Raw genomic sequence first — 6,284 nt, 5'->3', positions numbered from 1 at the left:
GGGAGGGTTGCGGGGCGGGGGGGGGGGGGCGGGTAAGAGATCAACCAAAGGACTTGTATGCATGCATATAAGCATAACCAATGGACACAAGACACTGGGGGGTATGGGAGGCCAGGGGAAGGTCAAGGGGAGAAAAAAAGGAGACATATATAATACTCTTTATAATACTTTAAGCAATAAAACAAAATTAAAAAAAATAGTTACTAGAAAAAAATAAATATACAAATTTACAAATGACTCTTTTTTCTCAATGAAAGTGGTTTACAAACTGACACCCTTTTTCCTCTTGGCTACAGAAAGACTTTCTAGGTGATATGAGATCATAGATAGTTTGTTTTAATGAAATACATTTCCCGTCTTCAATTTCCATATACATTTTATCCTAAAACAGACCTTCCTGAGAACAATTTTGCTGTCCACAGGTCCTCCTTTCCCAGCACTCCTTTCACAATTATTCTTGTCCATTTTCCTCACCCATCCTGGATAGTATTTTGCATATTCCCCAGGTACAAAATCTCCAGGGTTATATGCATATTCCCCAGGTACAAAATCTCCAGAGTTATAAACAAAGGGACATTTCAAGAATGCATAGCTTCTGAGAGTTTTGAAGGGGGCTGTATCTTATTTCAACCAGGTAATTTATTTTTTTCAATAGAAATTCTAATGTAGATGATGGTTTTGTTTTTTAAATATGTTTTTATTCATTACAGAGAGAGGATGGGAGAGGAAGAGAGGTATAGACACATCAATGATGAGAATCACTGATTGGCTGCCTCTTGCATGCCTCCTACTGAGGATCGAACCCTGACCTTCTGGTTCATTGGTCAACACTCAACCACTGAGCCCCACTGGAAGGGCAATGATGGGTTTTACTGAAAGAAACTCTTTTGTCATTTGGTTTACAATATATACCAGGCTAGAAATGTATCTTTTGAAACTGCTAAACAATTAGGTAAAACTCTTTTGGTGGCAATGTAGAAATATAAAACAGGTGTATAGTTTTTCAACAACATAACCTATATTTTATATTATTATAAATAGTGTATAATATACATATACATATTATAAGGAGTAAATAGATTTTAATGATTTATTTGGGTATACATGAATGAAATGAATGGTTACCATTGTTATGAAATTAAACCTCATCTCCTTGACACGATAACCAAGTTTTAGAAATTAGTCAAAACCCCCTTTCTCAACATGCTGTTCCCACCATTTCCTTTTTCCCTTACACCCTAAGCTCTTAGCTGCTTGGAAAGATTTGCTCTCACAGAATAAATTATGTTTTTATAGTCCTTAATTTCTCACACTCATTATTTTCACTGCCTTGAAAGTATTTACTTTTTCTTCTTCTTCCCACTGTGCCTCTCCAAAGTCTTCCCTGAAACCGGATTGGTTCCTTTCTCCTCTTTTCTCTTAAAGTCCGTGTAAGGACTTCTACTGTGCTTGGTTTCACAAGGCAATTATGTCTCTCTTCCTCCATGCAGCTCCAAGAGGGCAGGGAATGTGCCTCTATTCATATATTCAGTGCTGTAACTACCCCCATCATGCCAATACAGAACTGTAAACAGAAACATGAGAAAGCTGCAATTTATCATTCCTGCAATTTTATCTCTTTTCAAGATAGCACATTGACAGTTTGATGAACATGTTTGCTTAATTTTTCATACACAAACACACGCAGATATGTTAATCATTATCATTTTATCTCTTTCTTTACAGTATCTCTACCATTGTTTCTTTTTTTAATTTACAGCTTATAGAATGGAGAATAATGGTAACAATACAAGGCACTTGTTTGTGACTTGAATGAGACTCTAGTGATTCACCCTTTTATAATAATATCTATAATCATTCCTAATTTATACTGCTTGTGTTAAGAATATTTTCTATTCCAAGTTTGTCAACACAAATGCCAGAAATATTTAGATGTTACCAAAATACTTTTTGTCATCTATTTTTATGACCATATGACATTTTTCCCTTTTACTTAACAATGTAATGAAGAAAACAGTTCTTATTGTTAAACCATGTTTGCATTTATGGAACAAACTTTATTGTTTGTGTTGTACATTGGGATTGTTAGCTATTATTTTATATAATTGATAATATTTTTCTATGTTTATAAGTTAACAATGACTGCATTTTAATTTTCTTTTGTATTCTTAGTATTTAGCAGAAGTAGTGTTCAATAAATATTCCTGAGTAAATAATAAACAGATTCTAGCATCTGATTATATATATATGTATATGTATGTGTCTATATATATACATATATATATATTATTGATTTCAAAGAGGAAGGGATAGAGAGATAGAAATATCAATGATGAAAGAGAATCATTGATCAGCTGCCTCCTGCATGCCCCACACTGGGGATCGAACTGTGACTTTCTGGTTCAGAGGTCAATGCTTAACCACTGAGCCATGCCAGCTAGGCAGCATCTGATAGTTTTATTTGTACATAATATTTGACTCACTACATTTACTATTCTCTCATCTATGTTTATTTTCATTTGTTCATACACTCATTCATCTATTCAGCAAATATTTACTAGCAGTCTATTATGTGTCAAGTCCTCTGCTAGGAGCTTGCTATATACTGTGTATAGTAACACCGACTTGGTCCTTGTGGAACTTTGTCTAATATCTACACCATCATAAAGATCGTACTGGCCTGAAGAAGTCTGTATTTTATTGTTATTTTAAGCTCCTAGGAAACAGAGGTTATGTTTATTTCAGTAGAAAGTAATAAATCAAGTACAATGCTAAATTATACACAAGAATGTTTTACTAGAATGCCAAATTGGCATATAGGAATTTCAATGTTATTCTCTTGCTATACTCAACATTATAGCTTTCTTAGAGAACAGTGTCCAATATGAGGCTTCGTAAGGAGTTTAATAAACTTTGTGCAGGATTCACTGGGGATCTGCATAAATGAAAGAGCTGAAAAATTATACTTATGAAGGTCTTCATAATTCCTCAATGGAAATTAGAGGAATTGAAATGATTCTGCCTTTAAAATAAGAGGTTAAGACTAGTTTCAAAATGATCCTACAGAGTTTATTCAAAAAATTGATCAGCCCTTCTAAATCTCTACAGAGGACTGAATTCTGCCAAGCAAACCTGAGTTCAGCAAAGTATTTTATTTATTTCATTCAGATTATAAAAATTTACTGATGGTGAGACTAGTTTAACTTGGAAATATTTTATCCAAAAAATGTAAAAGAAGCAAAAGTGAGATAACAACTACAATGCCCCAGATAGTTTAATTGTCTTTGTGAGGTAATACCTGGTATTGACCAAATATGGCCCAAGTGTTTTTCTAAGTTAATAATAATATATGAATATATTAATAACAATAATTTAACATTTATTGAGCATCTACAGTTATAAGTTATATGTCTGCATGTTTTCTCTCTTGATGTTGCCTACTATTATTAGTAGCATGGATGTCCATATGTCCTGTATTCTTTTGAACAACCCAAATTTATATCTGTATTTCAAGAGTAAAATTATTATTAGCATTATCTACCATTCACAAAAGTGTCTCTGTTTGGAAAATACATTATATGGTTACCCTAGTTAATATCAATTTTTCAGCATAGCATCTAAACCATGTAGATGTTAAATAATACCTCAGGGTCATAAGGTAGTAATTGGAAAGCTGTGGATTTATGATTAAATGTGTGCATATTCATGACCTACATTGAGGACTCTAAAAATAAGGAATAAGACATAGTACCTCACCTCCTTCAATATATTAATTTAATCACACTCTATCTATGCTTGAGTATGACATATGCAATTCTGGACATAAATAGTAAGGAAGCCATACAACTCAGAAATAAGATAAAGTAATCTTTAAACTACATTTTAAATTTTGTGTTTAATGCATTAGCATCTGTATATGAAGATACAATTCTCTTAGTCTTCAGAGGACACACTCTTTTAGTAAATCTTAGAAATGAGCAACTGAGGATGGTGTTCAAAATTGAAGTAAAAAAGGGTCTTTGACTTTAAAGAGAAATGAAAGAAAGGTAACCTTCAAACGTAGGGAAATGGATTATGCAGCAGAAAGAACAGCATCAGTAGAAAAAGTTGAGGAAGTGACCAATGGAACTGGAGTAGATGAGAAAACTCACAGGATAAAAAGTGACTTTCTAACAGTACGTCTTTAAGTAATATTCCTTCCCTCCTTTTAAAATAGGGAAACAGACCATTGCGTGAGACACCATTGTGTTGGAGACTGAGGTGCAGCAGGTGACTACTTTCTTAAACTTCATTTCGTTTTTACTAGCAAGAAGAGAGTCCTCTTTCCGTGCCTAGCACAGCCATGGCTCGTGGTCCCAAGAAGCACCTGAAGCGTGTAGCAGCTCCAAAGCATTGGATGCTGGATAAACTGACCTGGATATTTGCTCCTCGTCCATCTACCGGTCCCCACAAGCTGAGAGAATGTCTCCCTCTCATCATTTTCCTAAGAAACAGACTTAAGTATGCCCTAACAGGAGATGAAGTAAAGAAGATCTGCATGCAGCGGTTCATTAAGATCGATGGCAAAGTCTGAACCGATATAACCTACCCTGCTGGCTTTATGGATGTCATCAGCATTGATAAGACAGGAGAGAATTTCCGTCTGGTCTATGACACCAAGCGTCGCTTTGCTGTTCATCGTATAACACCTGAGGAGGCTAAGTACAAGCTGTGCAAAGTGCGGAAGATCTTTGTGGGCACAAAGGGAATCCCTCATCTGGTGACCCATGATGCTCCTACCATCCGCTACCCTGATCCCCTCATCAAGGTGAACGACACCATTCAGATTGATTTAGAATCTGGCAAAATTGCCGATTTCATCAAGTTTGACACAGGTAACCTGTGGATGATCACCGGAGGTGCCAACCTGGGAAGAATTGGTGTGATCACCAACAGAGAGAAACACCCTGGTTCTTTTGACGTAGTTCATGTCAGAGATACCAAGTTCATGGCAATAGCTTTGCCACCCGGCTCTCCAGTATTTTTGTTATTGGCAAAGGCAACAAACCATGGATTTCCCTTCCCCGTGGAAAGGGTATTCGCCTCACCATTGCTGAAGAGAGCGACAAGAGACTGGCGGCCAAACAGTTGGTGAAATGAGCTGAGGTGACATGATTAGAAGAGTCTTTGTACTTAATTAAAGATAATGCAGCATGGGGGTCATCGATCAGCTGCCTCCTGCACATCTCCCACTGGGGATGTGCCCGCAACCCAGGTACATGCCCTTGACCGGAATCGAACCGGGACCTTTCAGTCCGCAAGCCGACGCTCTATCCACTGAGCCAAACCGGTTTCGGCCCTCCTCCTTTTTTTAGATACCCGAGTTAGTTCATTGTACTTTTCAGTTTGTAACCAGCTATCTGCTCCTGAAAAGCTCTTATTTCATTTATTGGTTTATTCCCTTTTAGTCACATTTCTTACTTCCTATCTCATAGCTGCATGGGCAATTACTCTGATGTATTTTCAGCATATATTTGAATTTGTAGGTTTCTAGCAAATTAAGTAGTTTTGTTTTGACTTTATGTAATTGTAATTAAAATGCAAATACAGATTTTAGTTAATGGTAATGTATGAATATTGGTTTATGAAATGTAACAAATACACCATACCACTGTAGGATGTTAGTAATTGGTGAAACTGATGCCAGGTACATGACAGCTCTGTACTATCTTAATTTTTCTGTAAATGTAAAATTACTTTAAAAAATAAAGCCTATTAAAAAAAATAAAAAAATAAAATAAGGAAACAGAAATTCTGTATATAAGATGCAAATGAACTTCTATAAAGGGTATGTTTATTTAATTATCTGGAGGCCACTTGCTATCTACCTGACCAGCCTGCTTTGTCCCCAACTCCTAACCAAATTCAATCGCAGAATTAATAATAATTAAGAACAAAGGGATGTGTGTTTTTTATTTTTATTTTTTGTTTTTAAAATATGTTTTCATTGATTTCAGAGAGATAGAAGCAGCAATGACAAAAAAATCATCTATTGGCTGCCTCCTGCATGACCCCTACTGGGGATCGAGCCCACAACCTAGGCATGTGTCCTGACCAGGAATTGAACCATGACCTCCTGTGGGTTGATGCTCAACCACTGATCCACACTAGCCAGGCCAAGTGATGTTCTCATGAAGACATTTGTTGGCATATTTATTGGATGGTTTGCTGTTCACTATTCCTAACTTTTGAATTGGTAAAGTGTGAAATATTATTTCCAGAAACCATATCTTTTCATGATAGAC

The 6,284-nt window shown here is 35.9% G+C and overlaps 1 pseudogene; it reads left to right on the top strand.

Annotated features, from left to right (window-relative positions):
- The first annotated feature begins 4,267 nt into the window (after positions 1–4,267).
- Positions 4,268–5,193, top strand: LOC102432007 (annotated as a pseudogene).
- The last annotated feature ends 1,091 nt before the right edge of the window (positions 5,194–6,284 follow it).

The sequence above is a fragment of the Myotis lucifugus genome, unplaced genomic scaffold, assembly GCF_000147115.1.
Source record: "Myotis lucifugus unplaced genomic scaffold, Myoluc2.0 scaffold_120, whole genome shotgun sequence".
Lineage (NCBI taxonomy): Eukaryota > Metazoa > Chordata > Mammalia > Chiroptera > Vespertilionidae > Myotis > Myotis lucifugus.
The sequence above is the reverse complement of the archived record's forward strand: the minus strand, read 5'-3'. Positions and strand labels throughout refer to the sequence as shown.